The sequence below is a fragment of the Gymnoscopelus braueri genome (assembly GCF_963280865.1).
Source record: "Gymnoscopelus braueri genome assembly, chromosome: 7".
Classification (NCBI taxonomy): domain Eukaryota; kingdom Metazoa; phylum Chordata; class Actinopteri; order Myctophiformes; family Myctophidae; genus Gymnoscopelus; species Gymnoscopelus braueri.
In genome coordinates, this window is record NC_137608.1 from 48,144,152 (window position 1) to 48,171,052 (window position 26,901).

Sequence of the window (26,901 nt, forward strand, 5' to 3'; positions counted from 1 at the left end):
ATAGTATAAAACAATTAAAAGATCGCTTTTTGAAACGCTTCCGGCTTCCGGTGAAAACGAATGGAATTCTGGGTAATCGAGGACTACGGAAATTGTATGCAGTGACGGTAGTGACCAGCAGAGGTTGCTAAAAATCGTTATTTGTGATTCTGCATTGTACAACTTTAATATAAGGCTGAAAATCTGTCCCTCAGAATGAAATAATATGGGTAAATTATACATTTCCTGAATCCTTAGGGTCATGTCAGCATTCCAGATTATGTGTTTTGTGCCAGTGATGTTTCTTGATGGCACAGGACTAAAAGAAAAAATATGATTTAGGCAAGTATTGTGTAAAAAATGTTTTATTCTGAGTTTGAAGAGCTCCAGTAACCACTGTACTTGTCCCACATATACACAAAATGGCTTGAATGAAAGCTTAAAGTGTCCCCTTAAAAATGATACCAAACACCATAGTGAAAGATATTGAAATATTTACTCAATAGGAGCCAATACCAAGATATGCACCTGCATCTAAAATGGCTTTTTTTCTATGGGGGAGGGTAACTGCAGCAGCTGATAACACCCATTTTGGCTGTGACTCAGGAAGGGTTATCATACCAAAATGTTATCTACAGACATAGAGCTTCTCCAAAATTATAAGTAACCTTTGTCACCTTTCGGGTACCGACATCTTGTCTGGCCCATGGACTATTATATGCCTTTCAGGGGATCGTCATTTAGACCAGATTATTTGAGATTATCCAAACTTCGGGGTGTTCTCAGTGCACCTGTGCTCATGTTAACAGCAACTGCAACGGAAGCCATGGTTACTCAAATAACCGAAATGATGCATTTGTCCACAACCACAGAGACAATAGCTGTTGTCCCAGACAGGTAATAATGTTGATCAGTTCTAGTATCTATAATAACTACAGCATTACAAACTATTTCTCAATTCCACACAAAAACATGACCAACACACGTGTGTCTTGAATATGAATATTTATTCATTAAGACAAACTGAAGTTTGCAATCAATGTGAAGTAATACCAAAATATTTGGCTACAGGCCAAATATTCACCTGGGAATCTGCAGGTGTCCCACAGATGCATTCACCCAAGAGGTTCCATGGCTTGTTCAGCACCTGCAGACAGGGGGAAAAAAGGCAGACAAGACAATAGTTTACTGCAGGTCAGGCGCAATAACAGAACATATTGATATGCTATTACATTTCACATGTATGTCTTAAACTAATATTTTACTTAATTATGCATCAATCATACTAATCTGTCATTACAGGACAATAGGAACAGTCACCGAAGTGTATGGCGAGCTGATGGACAAATTGGGTGAAAGTGCTTGGGACGGAGGAAAAAGCATTGTCGAGTTATATTACAGCCACAGTGCCCCCACATCTCAAAAGGAGATCTTGGCTGATTTCCCCCGCTGTGACAGCACCATCAGGTGTCTAATCACAACTGTGGCGTTTGGACTGGGTGTCAATATACCAGATGTTCGACATGTTATCCACTGGGGACCATCTGAGAACCTGCTGGCCTACTGGCAAGAAGTCGGAAGGTGTTCCAGAGATAACGCACCGGGGAATGCACACCTATTATGCTTTCCCCAGGTCAACGGCCAAAAATCTGGTTGACAACAGCATGATGGAGGTGGTGGACACGAAAACGTGCTACAGAAAGGCCATACTGGACTACTTGTTTGTTAAAGGAATGGACAGGGACACCATACTGACAGCATGCAACAGAAAAGGATGCTGTGCTATCTGTGATGGAACATATCTGTAAGTATTATGATCATACCTTGTCTCCTATTCCTCAACCGGTCCCACTTATCAATGTCCTTGTTTAATTTCTTTATGTGTTGTCCCATTTTCTCTGGCTGTCGAATTTTCTGTTGGTAGGTGAATGCTGGAAACCCTTCATGGGACCACCCGGGGAGATATCTGAACAGGCCGTCATGACTGTAGCCTTTCACAAACTTGGCGATGTCTGCTCCCAGTCTCTGCCTGTAGCCCTTGCTGGTGGTGATGGGGGCTGATGCTTGGCCAAGTCCTGATGCTGACAGGATGCGGTGCATCTCTTTACCAAAGGCACCTGACAATCGCTCGATCTGTGTGTCAGTGTACCTTCCACCTGAGTTTTTTAGCATTTCTTTTGGGAAAAGATATAACAAAGACAATTAGGGAGGGAAACATATCAATGCAACATTATTAATATTTTTATTGTTTTTATTAGCTATTGATTTATTAATATGTCTTTATTGGAGGTGTTTTATAGTCTGTTCAAAGGTACATTGGAGAGAGAGAATTGAACAAGGCTTTTTTTGGGGGGTATTTGAGCCCATGTGTTATGCACCTTAGCCATTAGGCATTTTGTTGTGTCCATCTGTCAATTCACAGTTAATTTTGAGTTACAGTAATAACTATTATTTTCATTTAGTGAGTCTTGTTTGAAACAATAAATAAAAAACTTTACTGTGTTTACCTTTAAACTCTCCGTTTATAAATTCATTCACCAGATCCAAACCGATATTTCCCCCTGGTCGGCCCTGAAGGTTTGCCACCCGGTTCCATATGAGGTCCTGGCGCAGGTTTTCTGGAAGTTGTCCGCTTATCCCTGACAATGTATAGTTACAAATTAATGTCAGTAATCTTATTGATATTTGTTAATTCTGAATTTTGAGGGGGACACTATCTGCCCCTTCAAACTTGAGCATAAATGTGCATTAGTGTTATTCATGTTATCTGCTTAAAAGTTTACTAACCAGTCAGCAGCTTGTGGCATATGGCAAAATATTTCCAGTGTTTCTTTTGCCAGAAATATAAGATGTCCATCCTCCAGCTGTTGACCATAGCAGGTCCATCTCCCTCTCGGACACAATCCCGGCGGGTCAGGTGGCATAGTCCCTCCCACATTAAGGCCTTTGAATAATTCTGGAGGTGGTCCTCTCCCTCTGTCCCAAAAGTACACTCCTCACAACAAAACCATGTGCCTGTAGAATGTGTCAGTCCACAAAGAAGTGCAAACAAGTAAATTTAATACGGGTTGTGTGTACATATTAATCAGTGCAAACACTTATGTTTTAAAAATTTGATGATCAGTGATCATGCTTACTTTCAGTGTCTTCAGGTGCGAGAGTGCCCAAGCACTTCAGATGGTACCATTCTGAACGAAGGCAGTCGTGACCTCTGTGACACTGGATCATTTGCCCTCCCAAGCGTTCGTGGCAAACACAGTACGCATACGTACCGTCATTGTCACAGAGGTACACAGCAGTACCAGTCCCCAACAGGTAGTATATCAAGCTCAGTGCAAGACAGGTGGAACCACGCTGCCTTGCACTTCTCACTGCAGCACCAAAACAACAACTCCCCTTCTTTTTCTGTTAAAATGTAGACAAGTTCATTACAGTTCTTATTAAATCTACTTTAATGATCAAGTTGAGATCCTACATTTTAATCGATGCTTCATTCGATTTCAGTGATCAATATTACATGTTTGCAGATGTAACAGTCTGTTTACCAAATTTAAACTAGAGGAGGATTGTAGAAGACACATCAAAAGAAATGACTGCCCACGTAATATTAAAAACACAAGGGCCTACCTTCCATACAGGCACAGAAAGGGTAGCTGGAGATAGTGTCATCTGTGGCTGCTGCTGCTTTTTGGATGTCCTCTGTGTCTGGTGGCATCCAGCAAAAATCAACAACCTGGAGTGCCAGTGCATGCAGCCACTCCAGCTTGTCTTCCTGTTCCAGTTCCAGGTAACCAGGTGGGACTTGATCCACAGTCTCCATGCCACAAATTGTTGCTGCTAGAAGGGTGCAGTAAGCTGCAGTAGAAAACTGAAAACAATATTTTACAAAATATTAGAAGATTTGATCATGTGAAGCACAAAATAAGTATATTATTAAATTATATTTTGAGTGAACATTTATTCAAATAGACTATTTAATTGAGAAAAAGATTTGGTGCATTAATTGCCCATATATTTATATAAAGACTGTTATAGTGCTCTACTTCTACGATAGAGGTTAAGCCCACAGTTGTCAACAATCAAATAAGATAAAATACTTTTTTGAGGGGATGTACAACTAATCCTGTTGTCCAGAAGTGCACAATTAACTACCTCTATCATGTCCCATGCATGATGGACATTGTCCTTCACTTCCTTTTTAAGGCCTCTGTGGTCGAAGTATGTTTTCAGTTGGGACAATGTCCCCCTGGCAGCCTCGCTGCCAGGGGGACATGGTATGTTGTATGTTGAATGTGTCCTACAATAAAAAGAAAACAAATTGGGTAATACTTAATTAATACAAAAATGAAATAAAAATAATCCATTGCAGAATGAAAAAAAGATTAACAATGTTTGTTTCACTTATCACCTGCATTAGGAGGATTTCTTTATGAAATTCTTGGGGGGATGGCACCAATCCCTCCAGTCTCTCAGTGGGTGTCCTTCCTTGCACTCTGGCCTGGTGGCATTGCTCCATCCTCTCAAAACTTAACCCGTCTCCTCCGCACAGAATGGGCACTGGTTTGTCCTTGATGAGTGGCACATAACCATGAAGGTGATCCATGATTTCAAGGACACCAGCCCTTGAGCTCAGGTTAGTTTCCAGAACTCCCAGATTCACCTACAAATTACATGGTATTACACAATTACATACATAAATTGATGTAAATATAAAGAATGGCTTACTTAAAGTAATATCTACTATTAACCTTGATAACATTCTGCTATACTTCAACATTAACAAGTTTTGTGGAATACAAGAACTTACTATAGTGCTTCTCTCTCGCATCTCATCGGAGTACTGGTGAGGGATGTGCCGAATAACATACTTCTTTATGTCTTGCAGAGCCACAAGGTTGTCTGCCAAGATTCGCATGACAATTATTGTCATTCTGTCCTTGAACTCGGTGAGCACCTGAAATTGAAATTATGAAAAGTAATATTGGATTACTGATTTGCCTACAATTATTTCAAGAAACAAAACTATATTTGGTGGTATTCTTTATGATTGTATTAAAGACTTTAATATAATCGTAATATAATGACTAGTTGAGTGAGAAGTATCTAAAACCAGACAACAAAAGACTGATCAGCTCAAACTTAGATTGAATATTAAAATACCCACTGAGCATTTTTCGGGCTATTAGACGTTTAAAAAACGTCTAAGGTCTAGGCTAAAACCGGGTTATAATTGGTCTAAAAGTGAAAGTTTTTTCAACGTCTATTCTTAGCCTAGACGTTGATTAGCTGTTTTTTAAGCGTATATATATAGACCGTCTATATCATAGCCGTTGAAATGACGTCTATAATATAGACGGTCTAAATATAGACGCTTAAAAAACAGCTAATCAACGTCTAGGCTAAGAATAGACGTTGAAAAAACTTTCACTTTTAGACCAATTATAACCTAGTTTTAGACGGAGGTCTAATAGACGACTATGGCTCACTGGGTAAAGATAGATTAACCCAAAACAAGTAAGGTAAAACATAATGAGATACAATTCTGGATTCTTATGGCTAAACGCCCAAACATCCGGGGTGGGGTCTTGCTTGGCATCATGGTGGGGGTCTGAACTGAGGTCTTTGGCATCATGGTGGGGTTCTGGGGTGGGATCTTGTTTGGCATTAAGGTGGATATCTGGGCTGGGGTGTTGGTTGGTATTTTTTGGGGGGTCTCCAGTGGGGTCCTGTTGGGGGACGTGGCTGTAATCTCGGTTAGAGTCATGCTCTGCATCTTTCTCAAAGTACTGCCCACAGCCACAGTCCTCTTACGTCCCTTTCTGTTAGTATTTTTATTTAAATGCGTAGTACATTTAAAACAAATATAATTCAGTCTATCCACATTGGGGAACAACAGACTGCATGTTGTGGGACTGGCAAGGTTTGCTAGTCTATGTCTGTTGTAGCCTTTATTTCTTTTGGTGATATCGCCACTATAATTGCTGCATTTGGACAATTCGTCCTCCATTACCTGCTCAGGCAGCTCAGCCATGATGAAGCCTTGTTTGATCTCTCTCTCTCTCTCTCTCTCTCTCTCTATATATATATATATATATATATATATGTATATGTGTGTGTGTGTGTGTGTGTGTGTGTGTGTGTGTGTGTGTGTGTGTGTGTGTGTGTGTGTGTGCAAACAACGTGTACTAACTCACACAACAGCCGACACAACTCTGGCTTTGTTTGCAATGTCTCCACACTTCCAACCAGGAATAGCAATGGCATGCAGATGCATGCTGGTTAATTGATCTCGATTGTGATTGATGCTGAGTGATTAACAGAAATGGCAGAAAATGCTAATTCTAGTACAATTGTAATGAAAGAATAAAGGAACAACACAAATAACAAACTACAACATTTTATATAAAATATTTTATTTAAAAGTATTTATGAAATTATCAAATTATAATGCACGTGTAAAATGATGCAATTTAAGAATGTACAACTATTTATGGAAATTATACCAAAATGTTGCAAATAATTTTTTCTAAAGTCATAGTTTGTCAAAATTTATATTAATAAACACTGTGAGAGAGAGATTTGCGTCATGCTTAATAGTTTCCATCAGGTGCAATTCACTCCGCAACCATTAAGTGGCAGTGGTGAGTAGGTAAAGCATTGGTGGGGAGAAAAATGAAGTAGTAGAAGAAAAACTTTCTCTGTCCGGTACGTCGGTTTATTTCAAGGCACAAAAGTGTATTTTACAGAGTAGGTGGGGTGCTGAGAGGCTCCCCAGTGCGGAGAATAGACTTTCAACAACACAAAACAGCCTTTGCTTCGGTGAGTAGCGAAATGGTTTAGTTTATTTTCACTACTCTTGAGTGCTGGCAGGGCAGTGGAATTCCTTGTACGTGCGCAGATCGAGGGGTCTTCCAGGGCGTTAGAGGGAACTCACTAACGCTCTGAACCAGGGCTATCCGGGTACTAACTGCCTGAGTGCTGCTCATGTCCACGATGACGACAATGTCAGTAAGTTAATTCCTCTTTACTAAAATTAGAATTAGAATTAACTTACTGACATTGCGGCGTTGTGTGCTGTGGTGAAACACTAGAGCAGTTTCACTCAGTCAAGCTTGCAGCTCCTGACGTGCAGTCTTGGCCGTTCCGTTTCACTGGTGAGTTTGCTTTTAAATACAAAGAGACAAAGATTAGATTTTTTTTTATGAATATGCAATTTTGTCCAATCTATATGGTAGGCAGTGGTGGAAAAAGTACGCAATTGTTTTACTTAAGTAAAAGTATCAATACTGCAATGTAGAAATACTCTGTTACAAGTAAAAGTCCGGACTTCAAAATGTACTTGAGTAAAAGTAAAAGTACTCATTATGCCTAATGTTACATTTCAAGTTTTCTAAATGTATAAAAATCTTTTGAAAATAGCAGATATACAAGCTCACAATGCGTCTCAAACCCAGCTAGCAACGGAGCTGGGTTTGAGGATGGTAGTTTCGGGGCATGCCGAAGACAGACATCCCTGGTCTGTCCCCACGCTGATGGGGACCCGCTCATTGAAATGCGTGGCGATGTGTCGTGAGCGTCTATTGTCGCACCAGTGTGACGCTGTCCATGTTGAGGACGAGACTCTCTGTCTCATACTTGTGAGGACATAATAAAGCACGTTTATGGATCCCATTAGAATTTTTTTTGCTATTTTTCACCCTGAACCTTGGTGTTATTTAGTGATCAAAACAAAGTAAGGTGACCTAGGATTCATTCTTATTGTATTGTATTTACTCATTGCATTGTTAATTCTGTGTATTGGGATTTAATTCCTATTTAAAATACAATTAAATAATTTGCTTGTGTTACCTTTAACTATTATTTAATACTCAAGTGGCATATTGTTAATAACACACGTTAATTAATTATGAATATAACTTCTTATGAAGTAGTGAGATTGGAATAGAATTATCAGACAGCCTACATATATTTTCTGTCTCTGTTTGTCTGTCTGTGGACACACATCTATCAATGCTGATGTGTTGTGAATGTTTTAGAGCGCCACCAGGAGGCTGACTTTTGGAAAACTAATTAGTGTGGTTGCCCTAACAGGGCAACCAGACTATAGTAATCTTCACACTTTATTAGTGTGGTTGCCCGAATGGGCAACCAGACTATTGTTATAGATAAACTTTATTCCTTCTTTCTTTATAGATAAACAATATTTCAAACCGCTATTCCTCCCACAGTTTATTTTTCCCAATTTAGTGCCATATGTCAAAATGACCGGCCTCACCGGGAATCGTGCGCTTGTATAAGGCTAAGAGATTGGTTGCATAGTTTTATTGATATTGATTTATTAGTGCATTAAATGTCCCCATCCACTTTAATGGAAAAGTGAGAAAACTCAAATTCAAGTATTTTTTTCTCTGAAACCGTAAGAGCTAGAGTTACCAGATTTGGTGGGGAGGTTCATAATTTAGTCCAAAATTATCTTACAAATAATTACACTAATCGGCCACATGGTGGCGCTATAACAGCCCCCTTTACGTTTTGGCCTATAACTCTTAAACCGTAGGTCGTAAAATCAATATATTTTTTTCCTTAGATTCCTTGGGTCATGACGCAACTCCCCATATAGGCCACGCCCATTTGCGTCAGGATAGATTTTCCGCCATTTAGAATTTTCTTCAAAACACACTTTTAGCTCCTCCTCCCACATATTTTCTCCAAATTTCACAAAAATCGGTACACATGATCTCTGGACCCATGCGAAAATCTGGAGCGAAACAGAATTTTGATAGTCCATACCGTTCGTCCGTAAATGGCTTCCAAAGTTAGAGGGAGGGGCCCGTTTTACAAAAAAGCCCACAAATCACGAACGAAACGTCCAGTCAATCCCAAATTTGAATCACATGTCAAGGGTGGTTTACTCAACAAATCCCCAAAAGCATTTCCACTTTGATCCATAGGGGGCGCCACAACTGCGCAAAACGTAACCGTTTGATGCAAAAACATGATTTTTGGGGGGATCACTCCTCTCAAAATGAAAAGCAGGTGATCTCAGGAGTTACAGGACGATGTCATTGGCCCGCTACATTTGTGGGAGGGGCCTATTTATTTAGTGGGAGGGGTTGGGGGGATCAATCCTCTCAAAATGAAACGCAAGTGATCTCAGGAGTTACGTGACAATGTAATTGGCTTAGCCTCCGACGGTATTCCTCCCAGCGTATTCCTCGAGTCCCGGCGGCAGCGACCCGCGACTCGCGTCGGCGCAACCACACTCTGCAATTGCCCTGAATTGCGACGCGTCTAGTTAGTGTGGTTGCCCGAATGGGCAACCAGACTATTGTTATAGATAAACTTTATTCCTTCTTTATAGATAAACAATATTTCAAACCGCTATTCCTCCCACAGTTTATTTTTCCCAATTTAGTGGCATATGTCAAAATGACCGGCTTCATCGGGAATCGTGCGCTTGTACTTTGCTAAGAGATTGGTTGCATAGTTTTATTGATATTGATTTATTAGTGCATTAAATGTCCCCATCCACTTTAATGGAAAAGTGAAAAAACTCAAATTCAAGTATTTTTTTCTCAGAAACCGTAAGGGCTAGAGTTACAAGACTTGGAGGGGAGGTTCATAATCTAGTGCAAAATTATTAAAAGAAAAATTATATCATTCGGCCTCATGGTGGCGCTATAACAGCCCAGTTTACGTTTTTGGCCTATAACTTTTGAGCCGTAGGTCCTAGAATAAAAATCTTTTTTCCCCTAGATTCCTTGGGTCATGACGCAACTCCCCATATAGGCCACGCCCATTTGCGTCAGGATAGATTTTCCGCCATTTTGAATTTTCTTCAAAACACACTTTTAGCTCCTCCTCCCATATATTTTGTCCAAATTTCACAAAAATCGGTACACATGATCTCTGGACCCATGCGATAGTCTGGACCGAAACATTTTGATAGTCCATACCGTTCGTCCGTAAATGGCTTCCAAAGTTAGCGGGAGGGGGCGGTTTTACAAAAAAGCCCACAAATCACGAACAAAACGTTCAGTCAATCCCAAATTTGAATCACATGTCAAGTGTGGTTTACTCAACAAATCCCCAAAATAATTTCCACTTTGATCCATAGGGGGCGCCACAAATGCTCAAAATGTAACCTTTTGATGCAAAAACCATTATGTTGGGGGGACCAATCCTCTCAAAATGAAACGCAAGTGATCTCAGGAGTTGCGTGACAATGTAATTGGCACAGCCTCCGACGGTATTCCTCCCAGCGTATTCCTCGAGTCCCGGCGGCAGCAACCCGCGACTCGTGTCGGCGCAACCACACTCTGCAATTGCCCTGAATTGCGACGCGTCTAGTTTTTTGCTATTACTCCTTCACATTCTGTCCAAAAATCACGCAAATCGGTACACAGTATCTCTATAGTCATGTGATCAAGATGGAAGTGTCCGATATTTCATATTCCATCCTAATTGGCCAACATTGGCTTCCAAAGTTTGCTGGATAGGTCCGTTTGAACAAAATGCCTCAAATCATGAACGCAAGGTGCGATTTCCGTGAAATCTTGGGCACACATTCCCACTAGGCCGAGGAAGAAATGCCACCCTTTTCACATTGGCCTGTTATAGCGCCACCAGCAGGTCTAATTTAGCAAAACACATTTTTGGAACAAAGTGCCTCAAATCATGAATGCAGTGTCCGATTGCCATGCAAGGCCGAAAAAGAAATGGCACCATTTTCGCATTGCCATATTATAGCGCCACCAGGAGGCCACAATAACCTACCTGACCTGGCGGAGACCTGTGCTCCGAGAAGCACTTTTTCTAGTTTGTTTTTCTTTTCTTTTCCAAGCTGATGACTTTAACTACATTTCAAATAGGAATATTACTATTAATATTATTATACTTTTACTTTACCGGAGAATTTCCAATTGTCTATATTTTTACTTCTATCACACTACATCTAAGAGGCAAATATCATACTTTTACTCCACTACAATTATTAGAATGTAGTTACTTGTTACTTTGCAGATATAAATTATTATAATATAAAATTATAAAACATACATTAACCACTTTAGCCCTATTTTATACCTAGGCTATTTGAAAATAGCAGATCTTAAAGCTCACAACGCGTCGCATCGCGACGCGTTGTGAGCTTGTAGATCTGCTATTTTCAAACATTTCAGTACTTTTAATTTTGGTACTTAAGTACATTTTGATACCAATACTTTTGTACTTTTACTCAAGTACATTTTGAATTCCAGACTTTTACATGGAAATTTATCTTTTCAGGTTGATCTTTTCAGGCTCCAAGGTGAGTGTGACCAGGGTTTCTGTGAGATACATGCACTCCTTTTCCCATAGTCTGGGAAGGCTGATGTTGGTCAAATGGTACCAGGTCCCTTGAGAACCTTCCTCCCACCCAAGTGTCAGTGTTTGATGGACACAGCTAATGTTGCAAAGCTGGAGTCTGTTGCATTTCGAAATATAGACGTATGATTAGGACATTTAAAAAGTGTGTGTGTGTGTGTGTGTGTGTGTGTGTGTGTGTGTGTGTGTGTGTGTGTGTGTGTGTGTGTGTGTGTGTGTGTGTGTGTGTGTGTGTGTGTGAGAGAGTCAGTCAGTCAGTCAGTCAGTCAGTGCAGAGCTGTTCTGTTGTTGTAGTAACACCAAGACAGATTCCGAGCAACCATTTGTTTTTTAAGCAATTACATTTTCTGATTATAATTTAAACATATTGTTCAAATTCCATACACCTTTGACTATTATGATAGTGTTCAATGTACGCTGAGCATTGATGTGCATAGTGTACTGGCTGTTGCTGTATACTTTGGGTTCTATAGTCATATTACATTGTTTCAATAACAAATTGAAAAGTTTGATCTTAATTTGATCTCATTCCTACAACTACTGTATAGACTTAATCTGGATGAAACTTTATGTTACATAACATGTTTGGTATAGTGGCCATATTTGTAATAAGCAAGTCAGAGTGATCTAGATGGATTCAATCATAAATATGAGCATTCCAATGTGTTTCTAATGCTCAAAAAGCATAAAGTAGACACTAAGTTTGCCAAAAATGACAAAGATTGAAGTAAGTAAAACAAATTGTCAAAACTAATATTTGTTTGAAATATGTAAAATAGAGGTCCAGCCACACCCAGTCATAAAGATAAGCATTCCAACATGTTTCTAATTGTCAAAAAACATGATTTAGACACCAAGTTTGCATTTATAGCTCATCTGGTTCAAAAGTTATAGCCAAACCCGTTTTTTAGCTGTTCTGTCATAACATTTCAAATAGAAATATTGCACTTTTCTATGTTTCCCTATTCTGAATATTTTGAGCACCTCAGTAAATCTGTAGCTCCAACGGTTTAGCAGATAGAGCCATGTTGGAAGTAGTGCACCGGTTATGGTCATTTAAAAAAAGGGCGTGGTCATTTTCGGGTATTTCGTCCCGGATAGAGAATTAGTCAAAGTTCTGACTGTCTGGGCGTGTTGGGTAAGTCTCCCAGGCGGCTGAGTCCTGTATGGCTGTGTAATTTTGCCTATATCTGACTCTCGCCCCACCAGGTCCACTTCCCCTGTTATCCGAACAACATTCCACCGCCTAAAAGTACAATATATTATGCATAGCCACTTTCTCCCGTCAGCATATTATCTCTAACATAGGTCATCACCCGCTTGGGTAATGAACAGTAGGACAACTCTTGAGGTTTAGAGCTTCATTTCTCATAGTACGATGTGACCTTCAACTGTATGTTACAATCCGTACTACCCAGATTAACACCTGTAGCAGTATTCTCCATTAGCCCATGGCATGTCTTCACACTTTGGACGTGCATGGCGTGACAGGGTGCAGAAATCCCTCCACTGTCGCCTGGTGCGTCTCATCCTTTTCTTTTTATTTCAAATAAATATAATTTCAGTGCAGTACTACAGCATTTTAACTCCAGGGCTAGGCCTCTGTGTGCCACATGTGCCACTCCAAATCGGACCCAGTGGGTCTACTATGGGGCAAATGGCAAAGCTCTCGCCCACGGCCGCTCATCTCCTAGCCTGGGATCCAGCCTGCTTCGCTACGTTCGTTTTTTTTCTCTCTTCGCTTCTCAGTCTGGAGAGCACCCTATTGACTCGTTTTGCAGAACTACACTGGAACTACATATGTTACGTTGGGCAACGTCGTTGCTGATTGGATGTTGTTCAAACGAATGACGAATCACAACGATCACACTGTTTTTTTTGTCCCGCCCCGCACCACAGACCAATCAGAAGCCACGGTTCGATGCCTACCTTATGCCATGTACCGCCTCCCTTGGAGATAGGAGGCTTTCCAGACTGAGAAGCGAAGAGAGAAAATAAAGTCCGCCGAACGTAGCGAAGCAGGCTGGATACCAGGCTACTCATCTCCCGGAGTATACTGCACATAGCACATTTGTCACGTCAGGTTCAATACCTTTTCTGCAGCCAACGGGCAATGGAGCCAAACTTCCGTCCTCACCTGAAGAGATCTGAAACACCTCATTGCCTTTGTCATTGGTTCCACGTTACTCCCAGTAATCCCCGGCAGTCAGGATAAGCTCCATATGGCCATATCCACCATGCTGATGGGACAACATAGTGAGCATGCGTTACCAAATCTTAGGGTCCCATTATAGGTGTTCTGGTCAGCGGTCCGGTATCAACCATCCTCAGCCAACCATCTCTACTTAGGTACAGACACGGCTCAGTCTCCATAACCTTAACATCGGCATACAAACAGCCCCACACCGGTCCCTGAGGTCCAACTTTTGGTCCACGGGACACAGAAGTGAGCGCAACACTTAGGCTGAAGTGCTACTGTTCTTTTTATTATTTTTTTTCTGCCCAGCTCATGACTTTGAGCCTCTGCATGTATCTGGTGATCCTACCATTACTTTCCCAGCCTTGTTAGGCAGTCACAGCGATGAACCAGGACAGGAGCCTATTTGGGCAGGTCAAGTTGAACATATGAGCCACTCACGATTCAGTCCAAGGCCTCTTTTTTTTTGTTGTTTTTTTACCTTGTTCCTGGAATTTTGACACCACTTGGTTACTCTGATTTGAGGCCTGGGGACACCTCTACAGTCAGTATTAGACCAGCCATGGTGTGGTTAAGGACGACAGTCTCTTTTGTTTTTGCTCGACACAACGTCTGACAGAAAGCGCTGGGTCACACCTTCTATGTGTTCCACACCTGGCTTGGCGGGTTCCGTTCCCTCCGTGGTATACAGCACACATATATACTCACATTTTACTCAACAAGCGTGGAACAATGATGAGTACATTCTATACAGCACATCACCTGTACACACTGGCTCGGAGTACAATGACCTTCACAGAGTGGAACCACCAGGCTGGCCTTATATTTGATAGACAGTGGATAATAGACACCTGTCCAGTACACATTTTTACTCAACAACCCACTCAGGGCCACATGAGTGTCATTTTTTTTAATTAATTTTGTTATTGGGTCCTGCAGCTCCCTTAATTCGGAATGCGGCCCCTCACACGTTGGTCAACGACCAACCTGGCAACTATACACCAGGCCATGGTCATGACCTTAGAGCCTGCTAGCATACCTGCAATCTCTACTCCATATAGCTCTTCCCCCATAGTGCTATACGACATCTGCCCGGGCCTTCCCTAATAGGGACTTAATAGGGACCTGCCAAAGTAAAGCTGGGACTGAACAGAATGAAAAACCTGCTGGTTACCGTTCCGTCAGACCGCTCTACTTCATAGGTGAAGGCCCGCCAGCGTGCATGTATCAGGGAAATAATAATAATTTAACCTTGGGGGGAGGGGGAGCAGTTAGGGGTTAGTGTCCTGCTCAATGACCCCTCTACACCTTGCCAAGGCCCAGGAATCGAACCGGGGACCCCATGCCACTCAACTTCTGGCATGGTCTATCTTCCGGGAGTCCACCTCGGGACATATAATCGACCGGTCAGACAGACCCCTGGTCATGGGATTCCCTTTAGCAGCCCGCAAAGGCCGCACCTTGTCTGTTGTTACCAGAAATGACCCACACTCATCCCTAGGTCTTAGACTTTCACTTAGACTTAGAGAATAGAAAATAACCTCTATTGTGCTCTGTCTGATACATAACTAGAGGTTACGTATGTAACCCCAGTTTCTTTACCTTCGGAGTGATATACTCACTATGGGATAACATCGCCCCCTGGCGATGCAAAGAGCAACACACATGGACTCCTGCGACAATTATTTTGATTGGCTAGTGTCATGTTACGCGTTCCGGCAATCCTGAAGGGGTATAAAACCCCTCGTGTAACTAGAACACGCCCTCTTAAGAACTTCCCTCTGCACGCCAAATGCGCACAGAAGGGGTGTTAGGTGAGTATATCACACAGGTAAAGAAACTGGGGTTACATATGTAACCTCTAGTTGTCTTTTCCCTTCTCCATGATATACTCACTATGGGACTCATAAACCCCCCTGGGGCACTAAGTCACACGACCCTACGGATCCGCACAACCTCAGCCCCCAGGTCCCGCCCCACGGGCGAGACCCCAGCCCCAAGGGCGCCCCGGCCCTCCGGGCCAGGGTGTGGAAAAGTACCAGAAGGAAAGACCCTGACAGACTGCCTCATTCAACTAACGGGCAGACACGAGTCTATCCCATACTAAAATGAAGAACAGGGCCTCCTCCCCCAGGACCCAAGCCTAGCTGGTCCAGGGGGGGCCTAAGAGGAAGGATAAAAACCAGGAGATAAAGCACGGCCCCTAGGCCTGCTCATCTCTCCCCTGGCTCGAAACAGCTGCTACCCCCAGGACAGTGTGCGCCATCGAAGATGCCGCCACGTCCAAGCTGTAGAAAGCCGCAAAAGTAGACGGAGACGAACAGTTTTCCGCCGAGCATATTTCCTGCATCAAAACACCCTTGTAAAGGGCCCAAGATGCAGCCACGCCCCGAGTAGAATAGAATGAGCCCTCAGTCCCACCGGAACTGTAGAGCCGCTACTCACATAGGCCAGTCTGATCGCCTCCACGATCCATCTGGACAGCGTCGGCTTAGCCACTGCCTTCCTCTGACCAGTCCGGCCAAAAGAGACAAAAAGCTGTGTCGACCCACGGCCGGCCGCCGTCTTCTGGCAGTAGAGCTTTAGAGCCCTTACTGGACAAAGACAGTGCAACCGCCTATCCTCCGCCGAGGCGAAAGGTGGCGGATGGAAATCCACCAGCTCAACAGGGGCTCGGGCCACCATCCCGGTCTTAGACACAAACGCCAAGTTGGGTTTAAGCAGAACCCTCTTGCCGTCGTCTGAGAACCACATGCATTCCAAACTCACTGAGAGTGCCTGCATGTCACTGACCCGCTTAGCTGTACACAGGGCCACCAAGAGGACCGTCTTGAGACTCACGATCCTCAGATCCGCAGACTCAAACGGCTCGGAAGGAGGACGGCAGAGTGCATCCAGCACCACCGCCAGGTCCCACTTTGGGAACAGAGGCCTGTTAACCGTCCTGGCCCGCCTAGCACCGTTCATGAAACGGCGCACCAGCGGATGATGACCAACCGTAAATGGCGGAAATGGCCGCCAGGTACACCTTAACAGTTGAAAAAGAACCACTCCCCGTACCAAAGCCCGCCCCTGGACAGCAGGTCCGCCCCGCAGTTCAGGAAGCCCGGAACATGAGACGCTCGTATCGACACTAGGCGCGAGTTGCACCAGAGCGTCAGATCACGTGCTAGTCTGTCCAACACACGGGAGGCCAAGCCCCCCTGTTTGGTTGACATAACACATCGTTGTGGTGTTGTCCGTCCTGATCAGCACATGACACCCCAGAATACGACCCTCGAAATGTTTGAGAGCGAGGAAGACCGCCAGTAACTCCAGGTAATTGATGTGGGCCTCCCGCAGAACGGGATCCCACGTCCCCCTGGCCGAGTAGCCCTTGTGGACAGCCCCCCATCCCGAGAGGCTTGCGTCTGTGGTAATAACCTTCCGTGATATTACAGCGCCTATTCTGACCCCTTCGGACAGAAAAGTCGATTGTGACCACGGTCGGAGTGCCTCCACGCACTGTGAGGACACCACCACCTTCCGAGAACCCATGGTGTGCGGGATCCCTAGAGCCCGCATCCACCTCTGAAATGGTCTCATGTGGAGCCTGCCCAACCGAACCAGGTGTATGGCCGATGCCATGAGCTTGCGTGCATGTTCTGTACGTGACTCGACGTCCCAGGCGAAGAGACCTCACACATGCCAGAAAACCGGCTATCCTGTCCTGAGACAGACGCGCCATAAGCGTGGTTGAGTTCAGCGAGATCCCTATGAAAGTGGCCTGCTGAGATGGGATCAGAACGCTCTTCTCAGCGTTGATTGTGAAATCCAGGGATGTCAGGTGTGCAATGGCCACCTCCGTGTGCCGCGCCACCTCCTCCCTCGAGTCCACGGTCAGCAGCCAGTCGTCGATGTAGGTCGACAGGCGTAGCCCCTGCTGCCTCAGTGGAGCTATGGCCGCATCGGTGCACTTCACGAACACTTGAGGGCTCAGAGACATACCAAACGGGAGCACTGTGTACTCGTACACTTTTCCTTCATAGCCAAAGCGCAGGAACTTTCGGTGCAGCGGGTAGATTGAAACGTGGAAATAGGCATCCTTGAGGTCTATGCTCGTCCACCAATCTCCATGACAGACAACACTTTGTCTGTCATAGGAGGTTTGCTGGAGAATTGCAACCTGTAGCCCTTTTGAACGGTGTGTAACACCCAGGGATTCGGTTTGCATTTTTACGTTTAAAGGGGGCACTTGTTTTACTCCCTATAATTGATACATTTGAGACATTTGATTCATTGCAAAAGGTTGTACTACCTGCATTTGATTAATTTTGTTCATTGCATGCACAGGGTTTGTCCCAGCAGTGTTCGGAATGTCGCCAAGAGGACATTCCGAGCACTGTGGGCTCATTAAAGAAGGGAGATGATGACGGTGGCCCCCCCTTTCTTCGGGGGCCGATCCGCATCGTTTCCTGATATGTGAAATAATGGGCGGTTGTGTAATTGGCAATACTTTTATTCCACACACAGGCTGCACATGGACACACAGTGGAACAATAGGACAACATTTCAACTGAACTTTGTTCATTAAACATAGCGTCTGTTTGAGTCTCTTTGTACCAGAGGAGTCGCCCTTGGCTCTGTCCATCGGGGCAAGATGAGCGCCAGTCCTTGGCTCTGTCCATCGGGGCAAGATGAGCGCCAGTCCTCTTCCCCAGCAACGACTGGGGGACGAGCCTCTCTCCACGCCAACCGAGTGGCCGTGGAGGGGCCAGCTGAACGCCCGGGGAAACCGGGATACGACTGTCATTTACCTCTGCGGCTAGCTCCCGTGTCTCGTCGTGGGGGTCTAGGGGAAGAGGGTGGGGGGGGGCTGTTTGTCTTTGCGCCTGACGTCGCCAACACCTAGGGAACCAGGTTGACCCTCTATGGAGTTGGTTCTGGTCGATGAAGAGCGGGACGACGCCGGCTGACGGTTAGGAGCCCGTCCCCTGCCCGCGACCTCTCCTGGCGAGGTCGGGGCACGGCGGGGGGGGGGGGTCGGAGCCAGGAGGCCAGACGTTGCCTCCTTTCTTTGTTTCCCGAGGCCCTGTAGACCCTGTCCACAGCTGCGGAGGTGGCTCTCCTGCCGGCGTCGGCAAACACTGGCCCGGCCCCTGAGGGCCGTGAAACGGAGCCCTTTGTGCTGTCCTCAATGCCCCTGGCCAGCACCGGATCCATCGGGGGGAGGCCGCCGAGCCCCAACTCCGACGCGGTGAGCACCTCCAAGGGGAACTTAAGCTTGGTGGGCTCCTTGTGGGCCAGCCAGGAGAAGTGAAGCGCCTCTCTGACGCCTTTGGCCTCGGGGAGTTTCTTCGACTCCACCTGCCGAGGTCGATGGGGCGCCAGCCCTTGGAAACCTGGAACGGGAGCCTCGGCGGACATTTGTAGGTTCTCCATCGGCTGCTCAAGACCTCACCGGGCGATGGCCCGTCTGAACACCGCCGAAACAGGCTCGAGGAGTTCTACGTCCCGCAGAAGGCTCCGCTGTGGGCCCAGGAGGATCGACCCGTCCGGGGCTGGTCATAGTGACCTCCTGGGCTTCCTGGTAGGAGGTGATCTCACCTTCTTCTTCCTCTCCGTCCCCCTCCTCCATGTTGTCTTCGGCTCCGTCGTCGTCTCCACCGTCGTCGTAGACGCTTCCCTCCGGTGTGTCGCCCCACTGTGGGATGGAGGGGGAGGGAGAGGTGCCGCTGCTGTAGTGGAGCTGAACCCCACTGGACACCACAGCAGCGGCGGGGGTTGGCGTCGAGGAGACGGCCCTGGAGGTGACGCCACGCCGTCCCCGGCTAGCACCGCTGCTCCTCGGGGCGACGCCTGAAGGTGGGCCCATGGCCCCTCGGCTTTCTTCCTCTAGCGGGGCTCTAGGCCCCACGGCGAGGGGAGCTCCGCTGTGTCCACTGCTGGTTTTAGCTGCGAGGGTCCTAGCCCTCGCAAGCCGGCCTTCGAGGTGGAAAACCGTGTAAGCGGCGCAGGCTTTGCAGGCGTCCTCGTCACCTGGGTACCATCTGGCGACGAACGCGTGGTTCACCCCCAGGCAAGCAATGCAGACGCGGTGTGGGTCGTCCGCGGCGACGAGGAATGCGCAGCCCTCCAGGCCGCACTGTCTTGGAGGTTCCATCTCAACATGTGGCGAGAACAAAGGGCTAACTAGCCACTTAGCCTCGCTTAGCCTTAGCTCGTTAGCCTAGCCTAGCCTGCTAACGTAGCTTCCAAGCTAGCCTTGAGTCACGGATGGAAACTGAGAAGATAGGAAAGAAAGAAATTATATAAAATAAGCCGCGGGAGCGTGCTTAACAGAAAGATTTAACGAAACTCCCGTGGGGGACACAAGTGACCCCGCTTTGGGTTAACGCTGGTTTTCGTGTAGATTTTTCTCCGGTAGTGTGTCTTGGCTTGTGCGCATTGCGTAGCAGAGTGAAGTAAGAGGGCGTGTTCTAGTTACACGAGGGGTTTTATACCCCTTCCGGATTGCCGGAACGCGTAACATAACCCTAGCCAATCAAAAAAATTGTTGGGGGAGTCCATGTGTGTTGCTCTGTGCATCGCCAGGGGGCGATGTTATCCCATAGTGAGTATATCATGGAGAAGGGAAAAGACAACTAAGTACATATAGACATTTAAAAGCACATGAGATCAACAAAAACAATAACATTAATTCAATATTCGGTAACAGCACACATGATATGATTTCCTCATATTCTTGGTCCTACTATAGCCTATTGGAAGTAAGTGTTGTCATGGCTAAAAGCCCACCCACTTCTAGCACCTTCATTGCATGCTCTTCTAATCGTCAAATGTGTATACGTACGTATGTCTACGGTACCATTTGGGTAAAAGACACAAATAGTGTAGTGTTGTAGCAAATAGAAATACTAACATAACCCTACGCTAATTTATCATAATAATTTATTATTAATTAAATTAGTGAATTTTCCTTTTGCTCTCTTCACTCTTGAATCTGTAATCCAATTTATTTATAGTTTTCGGTTTTGTTATAAACAAATTATGAAACTATGTTAATTTGATGTTTTATTTGGTATTCAAATATATATCCATCTAATATTTATCTATCTAATCATCCGGTCTATTTTAAGGGCCCTGCAATTCACTCTAATAGGCTATTTCTTATTTAGTCTTAATATTATTCACGTCAGGGAATAATATCACTTAATGACACCCACATGTCCTAGTGAGGAGATTTCATTTTCAATCCTCACTGTCAGGGACGCTAAAGGTCCCCCTCTCTTCTTCCTGCCATGCGGCTGGAAGAAATACGGCGAAATAGGCTACCGCCTACCGTATCTAGAACCTGTCAGACCAACAATACCGAGCGGACACATCTACCAAGCGATCGCCAATCGCCTCGTATAGGTATTACATCTCAGTATGGGCTTCTACCTTTATACACTCCATACAAATGTTTAGTCAAATTTATATATCTTTTTTTTAATATAAATTATAACTGATTTGCCATATTCTCGTATACAAGTCCAATTCCGCCTAAAAGCAATAATAATTAATTTAAACTTAATTATATTTGCTACCATGTTTGTAGTCCTACTAACTTACATTAACGGTTCCTGATACTGATTCCCAGAATTTAACTTAACTTAATTATGTAATTTTCTCTTAAATAGGTCTACTCTGTATTCTTTATTATTATTGTTTTTTCTGTTTGGCTGTGCATAAGTGTCTTAGCGTGAGTCGTTTCCTGCTGTGAGGGAGCAGTGAGGAGAGTGAAGCAGTCAGTGGCTCAAACGCATACAGCCTTACGCAAGAGTCAAATATGAACATATAGTAGTTCATTTAAAAACATTGTCGCGTTTGTTGCTGTTCCTTCAGCAGGGCTACAACCTGCAATCACTATGAGAATGAATGTTCACAGGATGCGTTGTGACCTAGTAGATAGTCTATCTCTATGGTGATCTACGTTGTATCCTGCCTGACTAAACAGACTTCTTATAAGATTTAGCAACCTTCATGGTACACTGTATTAAAATTGAACTTGAGCTTATTGAAAAGTACACAAGTAAGACGCGCGAACGCGGTAAGCGAACGCAAAAAAATAAAAAAAATAATGAAAAAATATATTTTAAAAAAAGTAAGCAATAAAAAAATAAAAAATAAATTAAAAAAAATCTGCGTTAAAAGGAGCATCTTAGAAAAATACAAATTCACAAAAAAAAAACGTTGAATGTTTTTGAACAATTCAACAAAGTGTTTGAAGTGCCTGTTTCACCCACTTCCGGGGGGCAGAGCCAAAATCCGAGCTCGAAGTATTTGTTCGTAGACCCCCACTTAGGGGGGGTAGAAAAAGTTTGGGAGCGATTCGGGCACTTTTCATTTAACATGGGGTTTCAATGGGGAGTTTTTAGGAGCCTTCTCCGGGGCGTGGCTTCCGGGGGAAGGGGCGGGCTTAAACGCAACCTTGACAGGTGTGTTCAGTTTTCAAAGACCTTTCATTTGATGTATGGTACGTCTATATTGGACATTTACTTGGCTGCACACAGGGCTGAGGATTTGAGCCACATACTGCACACAGAGATACAGAGACACGCACACAGAGATACGGAGATACGGAGACACAACCCTGCTGCTCCTCGGGGCGACGCCTGAAGGTGGGCCCATGGCCCCTCGGCTTTCTTCCTCTAGCGGGGCTCTAGGCCCCACGGCGAGGGGAGCTCCGCTGTGTCCACTGCTGGTTTTAGCTGCGAGGGTCCTAGCCCTCGCAAGCCGGCCTTCGAGGTGGAAAACCGTGTAAGCGGCGCAGGCTTTGCAGGCGTCCTCGTCACCTGGGTACCATCTGGCGACGAACGCGTGGTTCACCCCCAGGCAAGCAATGCAGACGCGGTGTGGGTCGTCCGCGGCGACGAGGAATGCGCAGCCCTCCAGGCCGCACTGTCTTGGAGGTTCCATCTCAACATGTGGCGAGAACAAAGGGCTAACTAGCCACTTAGCCTCGCTTAGCCTTAGCTCGTTAGCCTAGCCTAGCCTGCTAACGTAGCTTCCAAGCTAGCCTTGAGTCACGGATGGAAACTGAGAAGATAGGAAAGAAAGAAATTATATAAAATAAGCCGCGGGAGCGTGCTTAACAGAAAGATTTAACGAAACTCCCGTGGGGGACACAAGTGACCCCGCTTTGGGTTAACGCTGGTTTTCGTGTAGATTTTTCTCCGGTAGTGTGTCTTGGCTTGTGCGCATTGCGTAGCAGAGTGAAGTAAGAGGGCGTGTTCTAGTTACACGAGGGGTTTTATACCCCTTCCGGATTGCCGGAACGCGTAACATAACCCTAGCCAATCAAAAAAATTGTTGGGGGAGTCCATGTGTGTTGCTCTGTGCATCGCCAGGGGGCGATGTTATCCCATAGTGAGTATATCATGGAGAAGGGAAAAGACAACTAAGTACATATAGACATTTAAAAGCACATGAGATCAACAAAAACAATAACATTAATTCAATATTCGGTAACAGCACACATGATATGATTTCCTCATATTCTTGGTCCTACTATAGCCTATTGGAAGTAAGTGTTGTCATGGCTAAAAGCCCACCCACTTCTAGCACCTTCATTGCATGCTCTTCTAATCGTCAAATGTGTATACGTACGTATGTCTACGGTACCATTTGGGTAAAAGACACAAATAGTGTAGTGTTGTAGCAAATAGAAATACTAACATAACCCTACGCTAATTTATCATAATAATTTATTATTAATTAAATTAGTGAATTTTCCTTTTGCTCTCTTCACTCTTGAATCTGTAATCCAATTTATTTATAGTTTTCGGTTTTGTTATAAACAAATTATGAAACTATGTTAATTTGATGTTTTATTTGGTATTCAAATATATATCCATCTAATATTTATCTATCTAATCATCCGGTCTATTTTAAGGGCCCTGCAATTCACTCTAATAGGCTATTTCTTATTTAGTCTTAATATTATTCACGTCAGGGAATAATATCACTTAATGACACCCACATGTCCTAGTGAGGAGATTTCATTTTCAATCCTCACTGTCAGGGACGCTAAAGGTCCCCCTCTCTTCTTCCTGCCATGCGGCTGGAAGAAATACGGCGAAATAGGCTACCGCCTACCGTATCTAGAACCTGTCAGACCAACAATACCGAGCGGACACATCTACCAAGCGATCGCCAATCGCCTCGTATAGGTATTACATCTCAGTATGGGCTTCTACCTTTATACACTCCATACAAATGTTTAGTCAAATTTATATATCTTTTTTTTAATATAAATTATAACTGATTTGCCATATTCTCGTATACAAGTCCAATTCCGCCTAAAAGCAATAATAATTAATTTAAACTTAATTATATTTGCTACCATGTTTGTAGTCCTACTAACTTACATTAACGGTTCCTGATACTGATTCCCAGAATTTAACTTAACTTAATTATGTAATTTTCTCTTAAATAGGTCTACTCTGTATTCTTTATTATTATTGTTTTTTCTGTTTGGCTGTGCATAAGTGTCTTAGCGTGAGTCGTTTCCTGCTGTGAGGGAGCAGTGAGGAGAGTGAAGCAGTCAGTGGCTCAAACGCATACAGCCTTACGCAAGAGTCAAATATGAACATATAGTAGTTCATTTAAAAACATTGTCGCGTTTGTTGCTGTTCCTTCAGCAGGGCTACAACCTGCAATCACTATGAGAATGAATGTTCACAGGATGCGTTGTGACCTAGTAGATAGTCTATCTCTATGGTGATCTACGTTGTATCCTGCCTGACTAAACAGACTTCTTATAAGATTTAGCAACCTTCATGGTACACTGTATTAAAATTGAACTTGAGCTTATTGAAAAGTACACAAGTAAGACGCGCGAACGCGGTAAGCGAACGCAAAAAAATAAAAAAAATAATGAAAAAATATATTTTAAAAAAAGTAAGCAATAAAAAAATAAAAAATAAATTAAAAAAAATCTGCGTTAAAAGGAGCATCTTAGAAAAATACAAATTCACAAAAAAAAAACGTTGAATGTTTTTGAACAATTCAACAAAGTGTTTGAAGTGCCTGTTTCACCCACTTCCGGGGGGCAGAGCCAAAATCCGAGCCCGAAGTATTTGTTCGTAGACCCCCACTTAGGGGGGGTAGAAAAAGTTTGGGAGCGATTCGGGCACTTTTCATTTAACATGGGGTTTCAATGGGGAGTTTTTAGGAGCCTTCTCCGGGGCGTGGCTTCCGGGGGAAGGGGCGGGCTTAAACGCAACCTTGACAGGTGTGTTCAGTTTTCAAAGACCTTTCATTTGATGTATGGTACGTCTATATTGGACATTTACTTGGCTGCACACAGGGCTGAGGATTTGAGCCACATACTGCACACAGAGATACAGAGACACGCACACAGAGATACGGAGATACGGAGACACAACCCGAGCACGGTTTCATAGTAAGCTCCACTTGCGCGGAGGCGGCGCGCCTCTTCCGCTGCGTTCGCAACCATAGTTCAAAATTATAAGTTTTTGTCATAATTTTATATTTATAGTAATACAGGATGGGAATCGGATCGTTAACAGGGAATAGTTAAGACATTTTAATTGTGAAATCCTAAAGGTTCCCAGCCCTAAGTGTGAGCCTCCGTGTTCGGAGCGGTGCCTTTTATGTAACCTGAACAGGAAAACAGAGTGCCACAACCTGGGTCTCAAATAGAGTCTTTAGCAATTTAGCTGTACACCTGCTGATGTTAGTAGAGGACCTAGCTAAGATATGTATGCACTTAATTTAGGAGAGAATATCTCAACTGTTCTGGCTAATATGACCCCAGGGAACAACTTAGGAACTTTGACTAATTCTCTATCCGGGACGAAATACCCGAAAATGACCACGACCTTTTTAAAATGACCATAACCGGTGCACTACTTCCGACATGGCTCTATCTGCTAAACCGTTGGAGCTACAGATTTACTGAGGTGCTCAAAATATTCAGAATACTTATGTTTAGGGAAACATAGAAAAGTGCAATATTTCTAATTTGAAATGTTATGACAGAACAGCTAAAAAACGGGTTTGGCTATAACTTTTGAACCAGATGAGCTATAAATGCAAACTTGGTGTCTAAATCATGTTTTTTGACAATTAGAAACATGTTGGAATGCTTATCTTTATGACTGGGTGTGGCTGGACCTCTATTTTACATATTTCAAACAAATATTAGTTTTGACAATTTGTTTTACTTACTTCAATCTTTGTCATTTTTGGCAAACTTGTCTACTTTATGCTTTTTGAGCATTAGAAACACATTGGAATGCTCATATTTATGATTGAATCCATCTAGATCACTCTGACTTGCTTATTACAAATATGGCCACTATACCAAACATGTTATGTAACATAAAGTTTCATCCAGATTAAGTCTATACAGTAGGTGTAGGAATGAGATCAAATTAAGATCAAACTTTTAATTTTTTTATTGAAACAATGAAATATGACTATTGAACCCAAAGTAAACAGCAACAGCCAATACACTATGCACATCAATGCTCAGCGTACATTGAACACTATCATAATAGTCAAAGGTGTATGGAATTTGAACAATATGTTTAAATTATAATCAGAAAAGTTAATTGCTAAACAAATGGTTGCTAGGAATTTGTCTTGGTGTTACTACAACAACAGAACAGCTCCGCAATAACTGATACATACAGTACGGCACACGCACGCACGCACGCACACACGCACGCACGCACACACACACACACACACACTGTTTTTTAATGTCCTAATCATACATCTATATATCGAAATGCAACAGACTCCAGCTTTGCAACATTAGCTGTGTGCACCAACACTGACAACTTGGGTGGGAGGAAGGTTCTCAAGGGACCTGGTACCATTTGACCAACATCAGCCTTCCCTGACTATGGGAAAAGGAGTGCATGTATCTCACAGAAACCCTGGTCACCCTCACCTTGGAGCCTGAAAAGATCAACCTGAAAAGATCAATTTCCATGTCCAAAGATTGGAGTGTATGGTCATCATCATACTGTATATGTTACAGTAGGGCGGGCCATACTTTTTTTTTTTTTTAAATCAAAAAAGAGGGGTGTTCAAATGACAGATTTTGGCATGTAGAACACAAATCTGAAGAAATTTTTCAATTCTGATAAACCTAACCTACATCAATTTGCAGTTGATTATTGTCAAATTTTTTATTAATTTGCGATTTTCTTCTAGAAGAAACAAATCATGTTGGGAGGCTTTTTAAATAATTCCTGTTCAAAATAACAGATGTTGGCATGTAGAACACAAATCTGAAGACATTTTCCAATTCTGATAAAGCTAACCTACATCAATTTGCAATTGATTATTGTAAATTTCTTTGA

At 43.7% G+C, this 26,901-nt stretch overlaps 1 protein-coding gene across 3 annotated transcripts in view; it reads left to right on the forward strand.

Moving 5' to 3' along the window:
- Positions 1 to 6,692: 6,692 nt before the first annotated feature.
- LOC308088672 (uncharacterized protein) overlaps positions 6,693 to 26,901 on the forward strand; it is a 36,736-nt gene continuing 16,527 nt past the window's right edge. For 2 of the 3 annotated variants that reach the window (XM_080433223.1, XM_080433225.1), the window contains exon 1: positions 6,693 to 6,798. The gene's annotated coding sequence lies outside the window, so the exon portion shown is untranslated. Of the gene's footprint in view, positions 6,803 to 26,901 lie in introns of all 3 variants that reach the window. The other variant, XM_080433224.1, reaches the window with a different exon arrangement.